The sequence below is a fragment of the Schistocerca gregaria genome, chromosome 9 (genome assembly GCF_023897955.1).
Source record: "Schistocerca gregaria isolate iqSchGreg1 chromosome 9, iqSchGreg1.2, whole genome shotgun sequence".
Classification (NCBI taxonomy): domain Eukaryota; kingdom Metazoa; phylum Arthropoda; class Insecta; order Orthoptera; family Acrididae; genus Schistocerca; species Schistocerca gregaria.
The window spans coordinates 14,498,734-14,522,929 of record NC_064928.1 but is presented as its reverse complement, the minus strand read 5'-3'; positions in this window follow the sequence as shown (position 1 = coordinate 14,522,929).

The window sequence follows — 24,196 nt, the reverse complement described above, 5'->3', positions numbered from 1 at the left end:
AGAAATTGCCTCGGGATTGAATACAACAGTCACCATGCTTACTTTCCTCCATGGGAGTATTGTCTCAAATTGTCTACGATTTGATCGTTCCCTGGAAGACCAGTAGTAGTTTCCGATGCACATCTGGAGGCATTCTGTAATCTGTGGACTATCAGAGTGTTGATGAAACACAGATAATGCATTGGGATTGAATACAACAGTCACCATGCGCACTTTCCTCCATGGTAGTAATGTCTCAATCAGTTTACGCTTTGGTCGTTCCCTGGTAGACCAGTAGTGGTTTCCGATGCACATCTTCTGACATTCTGTATTGTGTGGACTATCAGAGAGTTGATAAAACACAGAAATAGCATCGGGATTGAATACAACAGTCACCATGCGCACTTTCCGCGATGGGAGTAATGTCTCAACAGTTTACGCTTTGATCCTTCCCTGGAAGACCAGTAGTAGTTTCCGATGCACATCTGGAGGCATTCTGTAATCTGTGGACTATCAGAGTGTTGATGAAACACAGATAATGCATTGGGATTGAATACAACAGTCACCATGCGCACTTTCCTCCATGGTTGTAATGTCTCAAACAGTTTACGCTTTGATCGTTCCCTGGAAGACCAGTAGTAGTTTCCGATGCACATCTGGAGGCATTCTGTAATCTGTGGACTATCAGAGTCTTGATGAGACACAGAAATTGCATCGGGATTGAATACAACAGTCACCATGCGCACTTTCCGCCATGGGAGTAATGTCTCAACAGTTTAAGCTTTGATCGTTTCCTGGAAGACCAGTAGTAGTTTCCGATGCTCATCTGGAGGCGTTCTGTAATGTGTGGACTTTCAAAGTGTTGATGAAACAGAGAAATTGCCTCGGGATTGAATACAACAGTCACCATGCGTACTTTCCTCCATGGGAGTAATGTCTCAAACTGTCTACGCTTTGATCGTTCCCTGGAAGACCAGTAGTAGTTTCCGATGTACATCTGGAGGCATTCTGTAATCTGTGGACTATCAGAGTGTTGATGAAACACAGAAATTGCATCGGGATTGAATACAACACTCACCATGCGCACTTTCCTCCATTGGTGTAATGTCTCAAACAGTCGACGCTTTGATCGTTCCCTGGAAGACCAGTAGTAGTTTCTGATGCACATGTGGAGGCGTTCTGTAATGTGTGGACTTTCAAAGTGTTGACGAAACACAGAAATTGCCTCGGGATTGAATACAACAGTCACCATGCTTACTTTCCTCCATGGGAGTAATGTCTCAAATTGTCTACGATTTGATCGTTCCCTGGAAGACCAGTAGTTGTTTCCGATGAACATCTGGAGGCATTCTGTAATCTGTGGACTATCAGAGTGTTGATGAAACACAGAAATTGCATCGGGATTGAATACAACAGTCACCATGCGCACTTTCCTCCATTGGTGTAATGTCTCAAACAGTTTACGCTTTGATCGTTCCCTGGAAGACCAGTAGTAGTTTCCGATGCACATCTGGAGGCATTCTCTAATGTGTGGACTATCAGAGTCTTGATGAGACACAGAAATTGCATCAGGATTGAATACTACAGTCACCATGAACACTTTCCTCCATGGGAGTAATGTCTCAAACAGTCTACGTTTTGATCGTTCCTTGGAAGACCAGTAGTAGTTTCCGATGCACATTTGGAGGCATTCTTTAATCTGTGGACTATCAGAGTGTTGATGAAACACAGATATTGCATTGGGATTGAATACAACAGTCACCATGCGCACTTTCCTCCATGGTTGTAATGTCCAAACAGTTTACGCTTTGATCGTTCCCAGGAAGACCAGTAGTAGTTTCCGATGCACATCTGGAGGCTTTCTGTAATCTGTGGACTATCAGAGTCTTGATGAGACACAGAAATTGCATCGGGATTGAATACAAAAGTCACCAGGCGGACTTTCCTACATGGGTGTAATGTCTCAAACAGTTTACGCTTTGATCGTTCCCTGGAAGACCAGTAGTAGTTTCCGATGCACATCTGGAGGCATTCTGTAATCTGTGGACTATCAGAGTGTTGATGAAACACAGAAATTGCATCGGGATTGAATACAACAGTCACCATGCTCACTTTCCTCCATTGGAGTAATGTCTCAAACAGTCGACGCTTTGGTCGTTGCCCTGGAAGACCAGTAGTGGTTTCCGATGCACATCTTCTGAAATTCTGTATTGTGTGGACTATCAGAGAGTTGATGAAACACAGAAATAGCATCGGGATTGAATACAACAGTCACCATGCGCACTTTCCTCCATGCGAGTAATGTCTCAACAGTTTACGCTTTGATCCTTCCCTGGAGGACCAGTAGTAGTTTCCGATGCACATCTGGAGGCATTCTGTAATCTGTGGACTACAGAGTGCTGATGAAACACAGATATTGCATTGGGATTGAATACAACAGTCACCATGCGCACTTTCCTCCATGGTTGTAATGTCTCAAACAGTTTACGCTTTGATCGTTCCCTTTAAGGCCAGTAGTAGTTTCCGATGCACATCTGGAGGCATTCTGTAATCTGTGGACTATCAGAGTGTTGATGAAACACAGAAATGGCATCGGGATTGAATACAACAGTCACCATGCGTACTTTCCTCCATGGGTGTAATGTCTCAAACAGTCGACGCTTTGATCGTTCCCTGGAAGACCAGTAGTAGTTTCCGATGCACATGTGGAGGCGTTCTGTAATGTGTGGACTTTCAAAGTGTTGACGAAACACAGAAATTGCCTCGGGATTGAATACAACAGTCACCATGCTTACTTTCCCCCATGGGAGTAATGTCTCAAATTGTCTACGATTTGATCGTTCCCTGGAAGACCAGTAGTAGTTTCCGATGAACATCTGGAGGCATTCTGTAATCTGTGGACTATCAGAGTGTTGATGAAACACAGAAATTGCATCGGGATTGAATACAACAGTCACCATGCGCACTTTCCTCCATTGGTGTAATGTCTCAAACAGTTTACGATTTGATCGTTCCCTGGAAGACCAGTAGTAGTTTCCGATGCACATCTGGAGGCATTCTCTAATGTGTGGACTATCAGAGTCTTGATGAGACACAGAAATTGCATCAGGATTGAATACTACAGTCACCATGAACACTTTCCTCCATGGGAGTAATGTCTCAAACAGTCTACGTTTTGATCGTTCCCTGGAAGACCAGTAGTAGTTTCCGATGCACATCTGGAGGCATTCTGTAATCTGTGGACTATCAGAGTGTTGATGAAACACAGATATTGCATTGGGATTGAATACAACAGTCACCATGCGCACTTTCCTCCATGGTTGTAATGTCCAAACAGTTTACGCTTTGATCGTTCCCAGGAAGACCAGTAGTAGTTTCCGATGCACATCTGGAGGCATTCTGTAATCTGTGGACTATCAGAGTCTTTATGAGACACAGAAATTGCATCGGGATTGAATACAAAAGTCACCATGCGGACTTTCCTACATGGGTGTAATGTCTCAAACAGTTTACGCTTTGATCGTTCCCTGGAAGACCAGTAGTAGTTTCCGATGCACATCTGGAGGCATTCTGTAATCTGTGGACTATCAGAGTGGTGATGAAACACAGAAATTGCATCGGGATTGAATACAACAGTAACCATGCTCACTTTCCTCCATTGGAGTAATGTCTCAAACAGTCGACGCTTTGGTCGTTCCCTGGAAGACCAATAGTGGTTTCCGATGCACATCTTCTGACATTCTGTATTGTGTGGACTATCAGAGAGTTGATGAAACACAGAAATATAATCGGGATTGAACACAACAGTCACCATGCGCACTTTCCTCCATGCGAGTAATGTCTCAACAGTTTACGCTTTGATCCTTCCCTGGAGGACCAGTAGTAGTTTCCGATGCACATCTGAAGGCATTCTGTAATCTGTGGACTACAGAGTGTTGATGAAACACAGATATTGCATTGGGATTGAATACAACAGTCACCATGCGTACTTTCCTCCATGGTTGTAATGTCTCAAACAGTTTACGCTTTGATCGTTCCCTTTAAGGCCAGTAGTAGTTTCCGATGCACATCTGGAGGCATTCGGTAATCTGTGGACTATCAGGGTCTTGATGAGACACAGAAATTGCATCGGGATTGAATACAACAGTCACCATGCGCACATTCCTCCATGGGTGTAATGTCTCAAACAGTCGACGCTTTGATCGTTCCCTGGAAGACCAGTAGTAGTTTCCGATGCACATGTGGAGGCGTTCTGTAATGTGTGGACTTTCAAAGTGTTGATGAAACACAGAAATTGCCTCGGGATTGAATACAACAGTCACCATGCTTACTTTCCTCCATGGGAGTAATGTCTCAAATTGTCTACGATTTGATCGTTCCCTGGAAGGCCAGTAGTAGTTTCCGATTAACATCTGGAGGCATTCTGTAATCTGTGGACTATCAGAGTGTTGATGAAACACAGCAATTGCATCGGGATTGAATACAACAGTCACCATGCGCACTTTCCTCCATTGGTGTAATGTCTCAAACAGTTTACGCTTTGATCGTTCCCTGGAAGACCAGTAGTAGTTTCCGATGCACATCTGGAGGCATTCTCTAATGTGTGGACTATCAGAGTCTTGATGAGACACAGAAATTGCATCGGGATTGAATACAACAGTCACCATGCGCACTTTCCTCCATGGGTGTAATGTCTCAAACAGTTTACGCTTTGATCGTTCCCTGGAAGACCAGTAGTAGTCTCCGATGCACGTCTGGAGGCATTCTGTAATCTGTGGACTATCAGAGTGTTGATGAAACACAGAAATTGCATCGGGATTGAACACTACTGTCACCATGCCACCTCTCCTCCATGGGAGTAATGTCTCAAACAGTCGACGCTTTGATCGTTCCCTGGAAGACCAGTAGTAGTTTCCGATGCACATCTGGAGGCATTCTGTAATCTTTGGACTATCAGACTGTTGATGAAACACAGAAATAGCATCGGGATTGAATACAACAGTCACCATGCGCACTTTCACTCCATGGGAGTAATGTCTCAAACAGTTTACGCTTTGGTCGTTCCCTGGAAGAACAGTAGTGGTTTGCGATGCACATCATCTGACATTCTGTATTGTGTGGACTATCAGAGAGTTGATGAAACACAGAAATAGCATCGGGATTGAATACAACAGTCACCATGCGCACTTTCCTCCATGGGTGTAATGTCTCAACAGTTTACGCTTTGATCCTTCCCTGGAAGACAGTAGTAGTTTCCGATGCACATTTGGAGGCATTCTGTAATCTGTGGACTATCAGAGTGTTGATGAAACACAGATATTGCATTGGGATTGAATACAACAGTCACCATGCGCACTTTCCTCCATGGTTGTAATGTCACAAACAGTTTACGCTTTGATCGTTCCCTTTAAGGCCAGTAGTAGTTTCCGATGCACATCTGGAGGCATTCGGTAATCTGTGGACTATCAGAGTCTTGATGAGACACAGAAATTGCATCGGGATTGAATACAACAGTCACCATGCGCACATTCCTCCATGGGTGTAATGTCTCAAACAGTCGACGCTTTGATCGTTCCCTGGAAGACCAGTAGTAGTTTCCGATGCACATGTGGAGGCGTTCTGTAATGTGTGGACTTTCAAAGTGTTGACGAAACACAGAAATTGCCTCGGGATTGAATACAACAGTCACCATGCTTACTTTCCTCCATGGGAGTAATGTCTCAAATTGTCTACGATTTGATCGTTCCCTGGAAGACCAGTAGTAGTTTCCGATGAACATCTGGAGGCATTCTGTAATCTGTGGACTATCAGAGTGTTGATGAAACACAGAAATTGCATCGGGATTGAATACAACAGTCACCATGCGCACTTTCCTCCATTGGTGTAATGTCTCAAACAGTTTACGCTTTGATCGTTCCCTGGAAGACCAGTAGTAGTTTCCGATGCACATCTGGAGGCATTCTCTAATGTGTGGACTATCAGAGTCTTGATGAGACACAGAAATTGCATCTTGATTGAATACAACAGTCACCTTGCGCACTTTCTTCCATGGGTGTAATGTCTCAAACAGTTATGCTTTGATCGTTCCCTGGAAGACCAGTAGTAGTCTCCGATGCATGTCTGGAGGCATTCTGTAATCTGTGGACTATCAGAGTGTTGATGAAACACAGAAATTGCATCGGGATTGAACACTACAGTCACCATGCCACCTCTCCTCCATGGGAGTAATGTCGCAAACAGTCGACGCTTTGATCGTTCCCTGGAAGCACAGTAGTAGTTTCCGATGCACATCTGGAGGCATTCTGTAATCTGTGGACCTTCAAAGTGTTGATGAAATACAGAAATTGCATCGGGATTGAATACAACAGTCACCATGCGCACTTTCCTCCATATGAGTAATGTCACAAACAGTCTACGTTTTGATCGTTCCCTGGAAGACCAGTAGTAGTTCCCGATGCACATCTGGAGGCATTCTCTAATCTGTGGACTATCAGAGTGTTGATGAGACACAGAAATAGCATCGGGATTGAATACAACAGTCACCATGCGCACTTTCCTCCATGGGAGTAATGTCTCAAACAGTTTACGCTTTGATGGTTCCCTGGAAGCACAGTAGTAGTTTCCGATGCACATCTGGAGGCATTCTGTAATCTGTGGACCTTCAAAGTGTTGATGAAATACAGAAATTGCATCGGGATTGAATACAACAGTCACCATGCGCACTTTCCTCCATATGAGTAATGTCACAAACAGTCTACGTTTTGATCGTTCCCTGGAAGACCAGTAGTAGTTCCCGATGCACATCTGGAGGCATTCTCTAATCTGTGGACTATCAGAGTGTTGATGAGACACAGAAATAGCATCGGGATTGAATACAACAGTCACCATGCGCACTTTCCTCCATGGGAGTAACGTCTCAACTGTTTACGCTTTGATCCTTCCCTGGAAGACCAGTACTAGTTTCCGATGCACATCTGGAGGCATTCTGTAATCTGTGGACTATCAGAGTGTTGATGAAACACAGATATTGCTTTGGGATTAAATACAACAGTCACCATGCGCACTTTCCTCCATGGTTGTAATGTCTCAAACAGTTTACGCTTTCATCGTTCCCTGGAAGACCAGTAGTTGTTTCCGATGCACATCTGGAGGCATTCGGTAATCTGTGGACTATCAGAGTCTTGATGAGACACAGAAATTGCATCGGGATTGAATACAACAGTCACCATGCGCACATTCCTCCATGGGTGTAATGTCTCAAACAGTTTACGCTTTGATCGTTCCCTGGAAGACCAGTAGTAGCCTCCGATGCATGTCTGGAGGCATTCTGTAATCTGTGGACTATCAGAGTGTTGATGAAACACAGAAATTGCAGCGGGATTGAACACTACAGTCACCATGCCACCTCTCCTCCATGGGAGTAATGTCGCAAACTGTCTACGCTTTGATCGTTCCCTGGAAGACCAGTAGTAGTTTCCGATGTACATCTGGAGGCATTCTGTAATCTGTGGACTATCAGAGTGTTGATGAAACACAGAAATTGCATCGGGATTGAATACAACAGTCACCATGCGCACTTTCCTAGATTGGTGTAATGTCTCAAACAGTCGACGCTTTGATCGTTCCCTGGAAGACCAGTAGTAGTTTCCGATGCACATGTGGAGGCGTTCTGTAATGTGTGGACTTTCAAAGTGTTGACGAAACACAGAAATTGCCTCGGGATTGAATACAACAGTCACCATGCTTACTTTCCTCCATGGGAGTATTGTCTCAAATTGTCTACGATTTGATCGTTCCCTGGAAGACCAGTAGTAGTTTCCGATGCACATCTGGAGGCATTCTGTAATCTGTGGACTATCAGAGTGTTGATGAAACACAGATAATGCATTGGGATTGAATACAACAGTCACCATGCGCACTTTCCTCCATGGTAGTAATGTCTCAATCAGTTTACGCTTTGGTCGTTCCCTGGTAGACCAGTAGTGGTTTCCGATGCACATCTTCTGACATTCTGTATTGTGTGGACTATCAGAGAGTTGATAAAACACAGAAATAGCATCGGGATTGAATACAACAGTCACCATGCGCACTTTCCGCCATGGGAGTAATGTCTCAACAGTTTACGCTTTGATCCTTCCCTGGAAGACCAGTAGTAGTTTCCGATGCACATCTGGAGGCATTCTGTAATCTGTGGACTATCAGAGTGTTGATGAAACACAGATAATGCATTGGGATTGAATACAACAGTCACCATGCGCACTTTCCTCCATGGTTGTAATGTCTCAAACAGTTTACGCTTTGATCGTTCCCTGGAAGACCAGTAGTAGTTTCCGATGCACATCTGGAGGCATTCTGTAATCTGTGGACTATCAGAGTCTTGATGAGACACAGAAATTGCATCGGGATTGAATACAACAGTCACCATGCGCACTTTCCGCCATGGGAGTAATGTCTCAACAGTTTAAGCTTTGATCGTTTCCTGGAAGACCAGTAGTAGTTTCCGATGCACATCTGGAGGCGTTCTGTAATGTGTGGACTTTCAAAGTGTTGATGAAACAGAGAAATTGCCTCGGGATTGAATACAACAGTCACCATGCGTACTTTCCTCCATGGGAGTAATGTCTCAAACTGTCTACGCTTTGATCGTTCCCTGGAAGACCAGTAGTAGTTTCCGATGTACATCTGGAGGCATTCTGTAATCTGTGGACTATCAGAGTGTTGATGAAACACAGAAATTGCATCGGGATTGAATACAACAGTCACCATGCGCACTTTCCTCCATTGGTGTAATGTCTCAAACAGTCGACGCTTTGATCGTTCCCTGGAAGACCAGTAGTAGTTTCTGATGCACATGTGGAGGCGTTCTGTAATGTGTGGACTTTCAAAGTGTTGACGAAACACAGAAATTGCCTCGGGATTGAATACAACAGTCACCATGCTTACTTTCCTCCATGGGAGTAATGTCTCAAATTGTCTACGATTTGATCGTCCCCTGGAAGACCAGTAGTTGTTTCCGATGAACATCTGGAGGCATTCTGTAATCTGTGGACTATCAGAGTGTTGATGAAACACAGAAATTGCATCGGGATTGAATACAACAGTCACCATGCGCACTTTCCTCCATTGGTGTAATATCTCAAACAGTTTACGCTTTGATCGTTCCCTGGAAGACCAGTAGTAGTTTCCGATGCACATCTGGAGGCATTCTCTAATGTGTGGACTATCAGAGTCTTGATGAGACACAGAAATTGCATCAGGATTGAATACTACAGTCACCATGAACACTTTCCTCCATGGGAGTAATGTCTCAAACAGTCTACGTTTTGATCGTTCCTTGGAAGACCAGTAGTAGTTTCCGATGCACATCTGGAGGCATTCTTTAATCTGTGGACTATCAGAGTGTTGATGAAACACAGATATTGCATTGGGATTGAATACAACAGTCACCATGCGCACTTTCCTCCATGGTTGTAATGTCCAAACAGTTTACGCTTTGATCGTTCCCAGGAAGACCAGTAGTAGTTTCCGATGCACATCTGGAGGCTTTCTGTAATCTGTGGACTATCAGAGTCTTGATGAGACACAGAAATTGCATCGGGATTGAATACAAAAGTCACCATGCGGACTTTCCGACATGGGTGTAATGTCTCAAACAGTTTACGCTTTGATCGTTCCCTGGAAGACCAGTAGTAGTTTCCGATGCACATCTGGAGGCATTCTGTAATCTGTGGACTATCAGAGTGTTGATGAAACACAGAAATTGCATCGGGATTGAATACAACAGTCACCATGCTCACTTTCCTCCATTGGAGTAATGTCTCAAACAGTCGACGCTTTGGTCGTTCCCTGGAAGACCAGTAGTGGTTTCCGATGCACATCTTCTGAAATTCTGTATTGTGTGGACTATCAGAGAGTTGATGAAACACAGAAATAGCATCGGGATTGAATACAACAGTCACCATGCGCACTTTCCTCCATGCGAGTAATGTCTCAACAGTTTACGCTTTGATCCTTCCCTGGAGGACCAGTAGTAGTTTCCGATGCACATCTGGAGGCATTCTGTAATCTGTGGACTACAGAGTGCTGATGAAACACAGATATTGCATTGGGATTGAATACAACAGTCACCATGCGCTCTTTCCTCCATGGTTGTAATGTCTCAAACAGTTTACGCTTTGATCGTTCCCTTTAAGGCCAGTAGTAGTTTCCGATGCACATCTGGAGGCATTCTGTAATCTGTGGACTATCAGAGTGTTGATGAAACACAGAAATAGCATCGGGATTGAATACAACAGTCACCATGCGTACTTTCCTCCATGGGTGTAATGTCTCAAACAGTCGACGCTTTGATCGTTCCCTGGAAGACCAGTAGTAGTTTCCGATGCACATGTGGAGGCGTTCTGTAATGTGTGGACTTTCAAAGTGTTGACGAAACACAGAAATTGCCTCGGGATTGAATACAACAGTCACCATGCTTACTTTCCCCCATGGGAGTAATGTCTCAAATTGTCTACGATTTGATCGTTCCCTGGAAGACCAGTAGTAGTTTCCGATGAACATCTGGAGGCATTCTGTAATCTGTGGACTATCAGAGTGTTGATGAAACACAGAAATTGCATCGGGATTGAATACAACAGTCACCATGCGCACTTTCCTCCATTGGTGTAATGTCTCAAACAGTTTACGATTTGATCGTTCCCTGGAAGACCAGTAGTAGTTTCCGATGCACATCTGGAGGCATTCTCTAATGTGTGGACTATCGGAGTCTTGATGAGACACAGAAATTGCATCAGGATTGAATACTACAGTCACCATGAACACTTTCCTCCATGGGAGTAATGTCTCAAACAGTCTACGTTTTGATCGTTCCCTGGAAGACCAGTAGTAGTTTCCGATGCACATCTGGAGGCATTCTGTAATCTGTGGACTATCAGAGTGTTGATGAAACACAGATATTGCATTGGGATTGAATACAACAGTCACCATGCGCACTTTCCTCCATGGTTGTAATGTCCAAACAGTTTACGCTTTGATCGTTCCCAGGAAGACCAGTAGTAGTTTCCGATGCACATCTGGAGGCATTCTGTAATCTGTGGACTATCAGAGTCTTTATGAGACACAGAAATTGCATCGGGATTGAATACAAAAGTCACCATGCGGACTTTCCTACATGGGTGTAATGTCTCAAACAGTTTACGCTTTGATCGTTCCCTGGAAGACCAGTAGTAGTTTCCGATGCACATCTGGAGGCATTCTGTAATCTGTGGACTATCAGAGTGTTGATGAAACACAGAAATTGCATCGGGATTGAATACAACAGTAACCATGCTCACTTTCCTCCATTGGAGTAATGTCTCAAAAAGTCGACGCTTTGGTCGTTCCCTGGAAGACCAGTAGTGGTTTCCGATGCACATCTTCTGACATTCTGTATTGTGTGGACTATCAGAGAGTTGATGAAACACAGAAATATAATCGGGATTGAACACAACAGTCACCATGCGCACTTTCCTCCATGCGAGTAATGTCTCAACAGTTTACGCTTTGATCCTTCCCTGGAGGACCAGTAGTAGTTTCCGATGCACATCTGAAGGCATTCTGTAATCTGTGGACTACAGAGTGTTGATGAAACACAGATATTGCATTGGGATTGAATACAACAGTCACCATGCGTACTTTCCTCCATGGTTGTAATGTCTCAAACAGTTTACGCTTTGATCGTTCCCTTTAAGGCCAGTAGTAGTTTCCGATGCACATCTGGAGGCATTCGGTAATCTGTGGACTATCAGGGTCTTGATGAGACACAGAAATTGCATCGGGATTGAATACAACAGTCACCATGCGCACATTCCTCCATGGGTGTAATGTCTCAAACAGTCGACGCTTTGATCGTTCCCTGGAAGACCAGTAGTAGTTTCCGATGCACATGTGGAGGCGTTCTGTAATGTGTGGACTTTCAAAGTGTTGATGAAACACAGAAATTGCCTCGGGATTGAATACAACAGTCACCATGCTTACTTTCCTCCATGGGAGTAATGTCTCAAATTGTCTACGATTTGATCGTTCCCTGGAAGGCCAGTAGTAGTTTCCGATTAACATCTGGAGGCATTCTGTAATCTGTGGACTATCAGAGTGTTGATGAAACACAGCAATTGCATCGGGATTGAATACAACAGTCACCATGCGCACTTTCCTCCATTGGTGTAATGTCTCAAACAGTTTACGCTTTGATCGTTCCCTGGAAGACCAGTAGTAGTTTCCGATGCACATCTGGAGGCATTCTCTAATGTGTGGACTATCAGAGTCTTGATGAGACACAGAAATTGCATCGGGATTGAATACAACAGTCACCATGCGCACTTTCCTCCATGGGTGTAATGTCTCAAACAGTTTACGCTTTGATCGTTCCCTGGAAGACCAGTAGTAGTCTCCGATGCACGTCTGGAGGCATTCTGTAATCTGTGGACTATCAGAGTGTTGATGAAACACAGAAATTGCATCGGGATTGAACACTACTGTCACCATGCCACCTCTCCTCCATGGGAGTAATGTCTCAAACAGTCGACGCTTTGATCGTTCCCTGGAAGACCAGTAGTAGTTTCCGATGCACATCTGGAGGCATTCTGTAATCTGTGGACCTTCAAAGTGTTGATGAAACACAGAAATTGCATCGGGATTGAATACAACAGTCACCATGCGCACTTTCCTCCATATGAGAAATGTCACAAACAGTCTACGTTTTGATCGTTCCCTGGAAGACCAGTAGTAGTTTCCGATGCACATCAGGAGGCATTCTGTAATCTTTGGACTATCAGACTGTTGATGAAACACAGAAATAGCATCGGGATTGAATACAACAGTCACCATGCGCACTTTCACTCCATGGGAGTAATGTCTCAAACAGTTTACGCTTTGGTCGTTCCCTGGAAGAACAGTAGTGGTTTGCGATGCACATCATCTGACATTCTGTATTGTGTGGACTATCAGAGAGTTGATGAAACACAGAAATAGCATCGGGATTGAATACAACAGTCACCATGCGCACTTTCCTCCATGGGAGTAATGTCTCAACAGTTTACGCTTTGATCCTTCCCTGGAAGACAGTAGTAGTTTCCGATGCACATTTGGAGGCATTCTGTAATCTGTGGACTATCAGAGTGTTGATGAAACACAGATATTGCATTGGGATTGAATACAACAGTCACCATGCGCACTTTCCTCCATGGTTGTAATGTCACAAACAGTTTACGCTTTGATCGTTCCCTTTAAGGCCAGTAGTAGTTTCCGATGCACATCTGGAGGCATTCGGTAATCTGTGGACTATCAGAGTCTTGATGAGACACAGAAATTGCATCGGGATTGAATACAACAGTCACCATGCGCACATTCCTCCATGGGTGTAATGTCTCAAACAGTCGACGCTTTGATCGTTCCCTGGAAGACCAGTAGTAGTTTCCGATGCACATGTGGAGGCGTTCTGTAATGTGTGGACTTTCAAAGTGTTGACGAAACACAGAAATTGCCTCGGGATTGAATACAACAGTCACCATGCTTACTTTCCTCCATGGGAGTAATGTCTCAAATTGTCTACGATTTGATCGTTCCCTGGAAGACCAGTAGTAGTTTCCGATGAACATCTGGAGGCATTCTGTAATCTGTGGACTATCAGGGTGTTGATGAAACACAGAAATTGCATCGGGATTGAATACAACAGTCACCATGCGCACTTTCCTCCATTGGTGTAATGTCTCAAACAGTTTACGCTTTGATCGTTCCCTGGAAGACCAGTAGTAGTTTCCGATGCACATCTGGAGGCATTCTCTAATGTGTGGACTATCAGAGTCTTGATGAGACACAGAAATTGCATCTTGATTGAATACAACAGTCACTTTGCGCACTTTCTTCCATGGGTGTAATGTCTCAAACAGTTATGCTTTGATCGTTCCCTGGAAGACCAGTAGTAGTCTCCGATGCATGTCTGGAGGCATTCTGTAATCTGTGGACTATCAGAGTGTTGATGAAACACAGAAATTGCATCGGGATTGAACACTACAGTCACCATGCCACCTCTCCTCCATGGGAGTAATGTCGCAAACAGTCGACGTTTGATCGTTCCCTGGAAGCACAGTAGTAGTTTCCGATGCACATCTGGAGGCATTCTGTAATCTGTGGACCTTCAAAGTGTTGATGAAATACAGAAATTGCATCGGGATTGAATACAACAGTCACCATGCGCACTTTCCTCCATATGAGTAATGTCACAAACAGTCTACGTTTTGATCGTTCCCTGGAAGACCAGTAGTAGTTCCCGATGCACATCTGGAGGCATTCTCTAATCTGTGGACTATCAGAGTGTTGATGAGACACAGAAATAGCATCGGGATTGAATACAACAGTCACCATGCGCACTTTCCTCCATGGGAGTAATGTCTCAAACAGTTTACGCTTTGATCGTTCCCTGGAAGACCAGTAGTGGTTTCCGATGCACGTCTTCTGACAATCTGTATTGTGTGGACTATCAGAGTGTTGATGAAACACAGAAATATAATCGGGATTGAATACAACAGTCGCCATGCGCACTTTCCTCCATGGGAGTAACGTCTCAACTGTTTACGCTTTGATCCTTCCCTGGAAGACCAGTAGTAGTTTCCGATGCACATCTGGAGGCATTCTGTAATCTGTGGACTATCAGAGTGTTGATGAAACACAGATATTGCTTTGGGATTGAATACAACAGTCACCATGCGCACTTTCCTCCATGGTTGTAATGTCTCAAACAGTTTACGCTTTCATCGTTCCCTGGAAGACCAGTAGTTGTTTCCGATGCACATCTGGAGGCATTCGGTAATCTGTGGACTATCAGAGTCTTGATGAGACACAGAAATTGCATCGGGATTGAATACAACAGTCACCATGCGCACATTCCTCCATGGGTGTAATGTCTCAAACAGTTTACGCTTTGATCGTTCCCTGGAAGACCAGTAGTAGCCTCCGATGCATGTCTGGAGGCATTCTGTAATCTGTGGACTATCAGAGTGTTGATGAAACACAGAAATTGCAGCGGGATTGAACACTACAGTCACCATGCCACCTCTCCTCCATGGGAGTAATGTCGCAAACAGTCGACACTTTGATCGTTTCCTGGAAGACCAGTAGTAGTTTCCGATGCACATCTGGAGGCGTTCTGTAATGTGTGGACTTTCAAAGTGTTGATGAAACACAGAAATTGCCTCGGGATTGAATACAACAGTCACCATGCGCACTTTCCTCCATTGGTGTAATGTCTCAAACAGTTTACGCTTTGATCGTTCCCTGGAAGACCAGTAGTAGTATCCGATCCACATCTGGAGTCATTCTGTAATCTATGGACTATCAGAGTGTTGATGAAACACAGATAATGCATTGGGATTGAATACAACAGTCACCATGCGCACTTTCCTCCATGGTTGTAATATCTCAAACAGTTTACGCTTTGATCGTTCCCTGGAAGACCAGTAGTAGTTTCCGATGCACATCAGGAGGCATTCTGTAATCTTTGGACTATCAGAGTGTTGATGAAACACAGAAATAGCATCGGGATTGAATACAACAGTCACCATGCGCACTTTCCTCCATGGTAGTAATGTCTCAATCAGTTTACGCTTTGGTCGTTCCCTGGAAGACCAGTAGTGGTTTCCGATGCACATCTTCTGACATTCTGTATTGTGTGGACTATCAGAGAGTTGATAAAACACAGAAATAGCATCGGGATTGAATACAACAGTCACCATGCGCACTTTCCGCCATGGGAGTAATGTCTCAACAGTTTACGCTTTGATCCTTCCCTGGAAGACCAGTAGTAGTTTCCGATGCACATCTGGAGGCATTCTGTAATCTGTGGACTATGAGAGTGTTGATGAAACACAGATAATGCATTGGGATAGAATACAACAGTCACCATGCGCACTTTCCTCCATGGTTGTAAGGTCTCAAACAGTTTACGCTTTGATCGTTCCCTGGAAGACCAGTAGTAGTTTCCGATGCACATCTGGAGGCATTCGGTAATCTGTGGACTATCAGAGTCTTGATGAGACACAGAAATTGCATCAGGATTGAATACAACAGTCACCATGCGCACTTTCCGCCATGGGAGTAATGTCTCAACAGTTTAAGCTTTGATCGTTTCCTGGAAGACCAGTAGTAGTTTCCGATGCACATCTGGAGGCGTTCTGTAATGTGTGGACTTTCAAAGTGTTGATGAAACAGAGAAATTGCCTCGGGATTGAATACAACAGTCACCATGCGTACTTTCCTCCATGGGAGTAATGTCTCAAACTGTCTACGCTTTGATCGTTCCCTGGGAGACCAGTAGTAGTTTCCGATGTAAATCTGGAGGCATTCTGTAATCTGTGGACTATCAGAGTGTTGATGAAACACAGAAATTGCATCGGGATTGAATACAACAGTCACCATGCGCACTTTCCTCCATTGGTGTAATGTCTCAAACAGTTTACGCTTTGATCGTTCCCTGGAAGACCAGTAGTAGTATCCGATCCACATCTGGAGTCATTCTGTAATCTGTGGACTATCAGAGTGTTGATGAAACACAGATAATGCATTGGAATTGAATACAACAGTCACCATGCGCACTTTCCTCCATGGTTGTAATGTCTCAAACAGTTTACGCTTTGATCGTTCCCTGGAAGACCAGTAGTAGTTTCCGATGCACATCTGGAGGCATTCTGTAATCTGTGGACTATCGGAGTCTTGATGAGACACAGAAATTGCATCGGTATTGAATACAACAGTCACCATGCGCAATTTCCTCCATGGGTGTAATGTATCAAACAGTTTACGCTTTGATCGTTCCCTGGAAGACCAGTAGTAGTATCCGATGCACGTCTGGAGGCATTCTGTAATCTGTGGACTATCAGAGTGTTGATGAAACACAGAAATTGCATCGGGATTGAATACAACAGTCACCATGCGCACTTTCCTCCATTGGTGTAATGTCTCAAACAGTTTACGCTTTGATCGTTCCCTGGAAGACCAGTAGTAGTATCCGATCCACATCTGGAGTCATTCTGTAATCTGTGGACTATCAGAGTGTTGATGAAACACAGATAATGCATTGGGATTGAATACAACAGTCACCATGCGCACTTTCCTCCATGGTTGTAATGTCTCAAACAGTTTACGCTTTGATCGTTCCTTGGAAGACCAGTAGTAGTTTCCGATGCACATCTGGAGGCATTCTGTAATCTGTGGACTATCAGAGTCTTGATGAGACACAGAAATTGCATCGGTATTGAACACAACAGTCACCATGCGCACTTTCCTCCATGGGAGTAATGTCTCAAACAGTCTACGCTTTGATCGTTCATTGCAAGACCAGTAGTAGTTACCGATGCACATCTGGTGGCATTCTGTAATCTGTGGACCTTCAAAGTGTTGATGAAACACAGAAATAGCATCGGGATTGAATACAACAGTCACCATACGCACTTTCACTCCATGGGAGTAATGTCTCAATCAGTTTACGCTTTGGTCGTTCCCTGGAAGGTGAGTAGTGGTTTCCGATGCACATCTGGAGGCATTCTGTAATCTGTGGACTATCAGAGTGTTGATGAAACACAGATATTGCATTGGGATTGAATACAACAGTCACCATGCGCACTTTTCTCCATGGGAGTTATGTCTCAAACAGTTTACGCTTTGATCGTTCCCTTTAAGGCCAGTAGTAGTTTCCGATGCACATCTGGAGGCATTCGGTAATCTGTGGACTATCAGAGTTTTGATGAGACACAGAAATTGCATCGGGATTGAATACAACAGTCACCATGCGCAAATTCCTCCATGGGTGTAATGTCTCAAACAGTCGACGCTTTGATCGTTCCCTGGAAGACCAGTAGTAGTTTCCTATGCACATGTGGAGGCGTTCTGTAATGTGTGGACTTTCAAACTGTTGACGAAACACAGAAATTGCCTCGGGATTGAATACAACAGTCACCATGCTTACTTTCCTCCATGGGAGTAATGTCTCAAATTGTCTACGATTTCATCGTTCCCTGGAAGACCAGTAGTAGTTTCCGATGAACATCTGGAGGCATTCTGTAATCTGTGGACTATCAGAGTGTTGATGAAACACAGAAATTGCATCGGGATTGAATACAACAGTCACCATGCGCACTTTCCTCCATTGGTGTAATGTCTCAAACAGTTTACGCTTTGATCGTTCCCTGGAAGACCAGTAGTAGTTTCCGATGCACATCTGGAGGCATTCTCTAATGTGTGGACTATCAGAGTCTTGATGAGACACAGAAATTGCATCAGGATTGAATACTACAGTCACCATGAACACTTTCCTCCATGGGAGTAATTTCTCAAACAGTCTACGTTTTGATCGTTCCCTGGAAGACCAGTAGTAGTTTCCGATGCACATCTGGAGGCATTCTGTAATCTGTGGACTATCAGAGTGTTGATGAAACACAGATATTGCATTGGGATTGAATACAACAGTCAACATGCGCACTTTCCTCCATGGTTGTAATGTCCAAACAGTTTACGCTTTGATCGTTCCCAGGAAGACCAGTAGTAGTTTCCGATGCACATCTGGAGGCATTCTGTAATCTGTGGACAATCAGCGTCTTGATGAGACACAGAAATTGCATCGGGATTGAATACAAAAGTCACCATGCGCACCTTCCTACATGGGTGTAATGTCTCAAACAGTTTACGCTTTGATCGTTCCCTGGAAGACCAGTAGAAGTTTCTGATGCACATCTGGAGGCATTCTGTAATCTGTGGACTATCAGAGTGTTGATGAAACACAGAAATTGCATCGGGATTGAATACAACAGTCACCATACTCACTTTCCTCCATTGGTGTAATGTCTCAAACAGTCGACGCTTTGGTCGTTCCCTGGAAGACCAGTAGTGGTTTCCGATGCACATCTTCTGACATTCTGTATTGTGTGGACTATCAGAGAGTTGATGAAACACAGAAATAGCATCGGGATTGAATACAACAGTCACCATGCGCACTTTCCTCCATGGGAGTAATGTCTCAACAGTTTACGCTTTGATCCTTCCCTGGAAGACCAGTAGTAGTTTCCGATGCACATCTGGAGGCATTCTGTAATCTGTGGACTACAGAGTGTTGATGAAACACAGATATTGCATTGGGATTGAATACAACAGTCACCATGCGTACTTTCCTCCATGGGTGTAATGTCTCAAACAGTTTACGCTCTGATCGTTCCCTGGAAGACCAGTAGTAGTATCCGATGCATGTCTGGAGGCATTCTGTAATCTGTGGACTATCAGAGTCTTGATGAGACACAGAAATTGCATCGGTATTGAATACAACAGTCACCATGCGCACTTTCCTCCATGTGTGTAATGTCTCAAACAGTTTACGCTTTGATCGTTCCCTGGAAGACCAGTAGTAGTATCCGATGCACGTCTGGAGGCATTCTGTAATCTGTGGACTATCAGAGTGTTGATGAAACACAGAAATTGCATCGGGATTGAATACAACAGTCACCATGCGCACTTTCCTCCATTGGTGTAATGTCTCAAACAGTTTACGCTTTGATCGTTCCCTGGAAGACCAGTAGTAGTTTCCGATGCACATCTGGAGGCATTCTGTAATCTGTGGACTATCAGAGTCTTGATGAGACACAGAAATTGCATCGGGATTGAATACAACAGTCACCATGCGCACTTTCCTCATTGGGAGTAATGTCTCAAACAGTCTACGCTTTGATCGTTCATTGCAAGACCATTAGTAGTTACCGATGCACATCTGGTGGCATTCTGTAATCTGTGGACCTTCAAAGTGTTGATGAAACACAGAAATAGCATCGGGATTGAATACAACAGTCACCATACGCACTTTCACTCCATGGGAGTAATGTCTCAATCAGTTTACGCTTTGGTCGTTCCCTGGAAGACCAGTAGTGGTTTCCGATGCACATCTTCTGACATTCTGTATTGTGTGGACTATCAGATAGTTGATGAAACACAGAAAGAGCATCGGGATTGAATACAACAGTCACCATGCGCACATTCCTCCATGGGAGTAATGTCTCAACAGTTTACGCTTTGATCCTTCCCTGGAAGACCAGTAGTAGTTTCCGATGCACATCTGGAGGCATTCTGTAATCTGTGGATTATCAGAGTGTTGAAGAAACACAGATATTGCATTGGGATTGAATACAACAGTCACCATGCGCACTTTCCTCCATGGTTGTAATGTCTCAAACAGTTTACGCTTTGATCGTTCCCTTTAAGGCCAGTAGTAGTTTCCGAATCACATCTGGAGGCATTCGGTAATCTGTGGACTATCAGAGTCTTGATGAGACACAGAAATTGCATCGGGATTGAATACAACAGTCACCATGCGCACTTTCACTCCATGGGAGTAATGTCTCAATCAGTTTACGCTTTGGTCGTTCCCTGGAAGACCAGTAGTGGTTTCCGATGCACATCTTCTGACATTCTGTATTGTGTGGACTATCAGAGAGTTGATGAAACACAGAAATAGCATCGGGATTGAATACAACAGTCACCATGCGCACTTTCCTCCATGGGAGTAATGTCTCAACAGTTTACGCTTTGATCATTCCCTGGAAGACCAGTAGTAGTTTCCGATGCACATCTGGAGGCATTCTGTAATCTGTGGACTATCAGAGTGTTGATGAAACACAGATATTGCATTGGGATTGAATACAACAGTCACCATGCGCACTTTCCTCCATGGTTGTAATGTCTCAAACAGTTTACGCTTTGATCGTTCCCTTTAAGGCCAGTAGTAGTTTCCGATGCACATCTGGAGGCATTCGGTAATCTGTGGACTATCAGAGTCTTGATGAGACACTGAAATTGCATCGGGATTGAATACAACAGTCACCATGCGCACATTCCTCCATGGGTGTAATGTCTCAAACAGTCGACGCTTTGATCGTTCCCTGGAAGACCAGTAGTAGTTTCCGATGCACATCTGGAGGCGTTCTGTAATGTGTGGACTTTCAAAGTGTTGACGAAACACAGAAATTGCCTCGGGATTGAATACAACAGTCACCATGCGCACTTTCCTCCATGGGAGTAATGTCTCAAATTGTCTACGATTTGATCGTTCCCTGGAAGACCAGTAGTACTTTCCGATGAACATCTGGAGGCATTCTGTAATCTGTGGACTATCAGAGTGTTGATGAAACACAGAAATTGCATCGGGATTGAATACAACAGTCACCATGCGCACTTTCCTCCATTGGTGTAATGTCTCAAACAGTTTACGCTTTGATCGTTCCCTGGAAGACCAGTAGTAGTTTCCGATGCACATCTGGAGGCATTCTCTAATGTGTGGACTATCAGAGTCTTGATGAGACACAGAAATTGCATCGGGATTGAATACAACAGTCACCATGCGCACATTCCTCCATTGGTGTAATGTCTCAAACAGTTTACGCTTTGATCGTTCCCTGGAAGACCAGTAGTAGTTTCCGATGCACATCTGGAGGCATTCTGTAATCTTTGGACAATCAGAGTGTTCATGAAACACAGAAAATGCATCGGGATTGAATACTACAGTCACCATGCCCACTTTCCTCCATGGGAGTAATGTCGCAAAGAGTCGACGCTTTGATCGTTTCCTGGAAGACCAGTAGTAGTTTCCGATGCACATCTGGAGGCGTTCTGTAATGTGTGGACTTTCAAAGTGTAGATGAAACACAGAAATTGCCTCGGGATTGAATACAACAGTCACCATGCGTACTTTCCTCCAAGGGAGTAGTGTCTCAAACTGTCTACGCTTTGATCATTCCCTGGAAGACCAGTAGTAGTTTCCGATGTACATCTGGAGGCATTCTGTAATCTGTGGACTATCAGAGTGTTGATGAAACACAGAAATTGCATCGGGATTGAATACAAGAGTCACCATGCGCACTTTCCTCCATTGGTGTAATGTCTCAAACAGTTTACGCTTTGATCGTTCCCTGGAAGACCAGTAGTAGTATCCGATCCACATATGGAGTCATTCTGTAATCTGTGGACTATGAGAGTGTTGATGAAACACAGATAATGCATTGGGATTGAATACAACAGTCACCATGCGCACTTTCCTCCATGGTTGTAAGGTCTCAAACAGTTTACGCTTTGATCGTTCCCTGGAAGACCAGTAGTAGTTTCCGATGCACATCTGGAGGCATTCGGTAATCTGTGGACTATCAGAGTCTTGATGAGACACAGAAATTGCATCGGGATTGAATACAACAGTCACCATGCGCACTTTCCGACATGGGAGTAATGTCTCAACAGTTTAAGCTTTGATCGTTTCCTGGAAGACCAGTAGTAGTTTCCGATGCACATCTGGAGGCGTTCTGTAATGTGTGGACTTTCAAAGTGTTGATGAAACAGAGAAATTGCCTCGGGATTGAATACAACAGTCACCATGCGTACTTTCCTCCATGGGAGTAATGTCTCAAACTGTCTACGCTTTGATCGTTCCCTGGGAGACCAGTAGTAGTTTCCGATGTAAATCTGGAGGCATTCTGTAATCTGTGGACTATCAGAGTGTTGATGAAACACAGAAATTGCATCGGGATTGAATACAACAGTCACCATGCGCACTTTCCTCCATTGGTGTAATGTCTCAAACAGTTTACGCTTTGATCGTTCCCTGGAAGACCAGTAGTAGTATCCGATCCACATCTGGAGTCATTCTGTAATCTGTGGACTATCAGAGTGTTGATGAAACACAGATAATGCATTGGAATTGAATACAACAGTCACCATGCGCACTTTCCTCCATGGTTGTAATGTCTCAAACAGTTTACGCTTTGATCGTTCCCTGGAAGACCAGTAGAAGTTTCCGATGCACATCTGGAGGCATTCTGTAATCTGTGGACTATCGGAGTCTTGATGAGACACAGAAATTGCATCGGTATTGAATACAACAGTCACCATGCGCACTTTCCTCCATGGGTGTAATGTATCAAACAGTTTACGCTTTGATCGTTCCCTGGAAGACCAGTAGTAGTATCCGATGCACGTCTGGAGGCATTCTGTAATCTGTGGACTATCAGAGTGTTGATGAAACACAGAAATTGCATCGGGATTGAATACAACAGTCACCATGCGCACTTTCCTCCATTGGTGTAATGTCTCAAACAGTTTACGCTTTGATCGTTCCCTGGAAGACCAGTAGTAGTATCCGATCCACATCTGGAGTCATTCTGTAATCTGTGGACTATCAGAGTGTTGATGAAACACAGATAATGCATTGGGATTGAATACAACAGTCACCATGCGCACTTTCCTCCATGGGTGTAATGTCTCAAACAGTTTACGCTTTGATCGTTCCTTGGAAGACCAGTAGTAGTTTCCGATGCACATCTGGAGGCATTCTGTAATCTGTGGACTATCAGAGTCTTGATGAGACACAGAAATTGCATCGGTATTGAACACAACAGTCACCATGCGCACTTTCCTCCATGGGAGTAATGTCTCAAACAGTCTACGCTTTGATCGTTCCCTGGAAGACCAGTAGTAGTATCCGATCCACATCTGGAGTCATTCTGTAATCTGTGGACTATCAGAGTGTTGATGAAACACAGATAATGCATTGGGATTGAACACAACAGTCACCATGCGCACTTTCCTCCATGGGTGTAATGTCTCAAACAGTTTACGCTTTGATCGTTCCTTGGAAGACCAGTAGTAGTTACCGATGCACATCTGGTGGCATTCTGTAATCTGTGGACCTTCAAAGTGTTGATGAAACACAGAAATAGCATCGGGATTGAATACAACAGTCACCATACGCACTTTCACTCCATGGGAGTAATGTCTCAATCAGTTTACGCTTTGGTCGTTCCCTGGAAGGCCAGTAGTGGTTTCCGATGCACATCTTCTGACATTCTGTATTGTGTGGACTATCAGAGAGTTAATGAAACAAAGAAAGAGCATCGGGATTGAATACAACAGTCACCATGCGCACTTTCCTCCATGGGAGTAATGTTTCAACAGTTTACGTTTTGATCCTTCCCTGGAAGACCAGTAGTAGTTTCCGATGCACATCTGGAGGCATTCTGTAATCTGTGGACTATCAGAGTGTTGATGAAACACAGATATTGCATTGGGATTGAATACAACAGTCACCATGCGCACTTTTCTCCATGGGAGTTATGTCTCAAACAGTTTACGCTTTGATCGTTCCCTTTAAGGCCAGTAGTAGTTT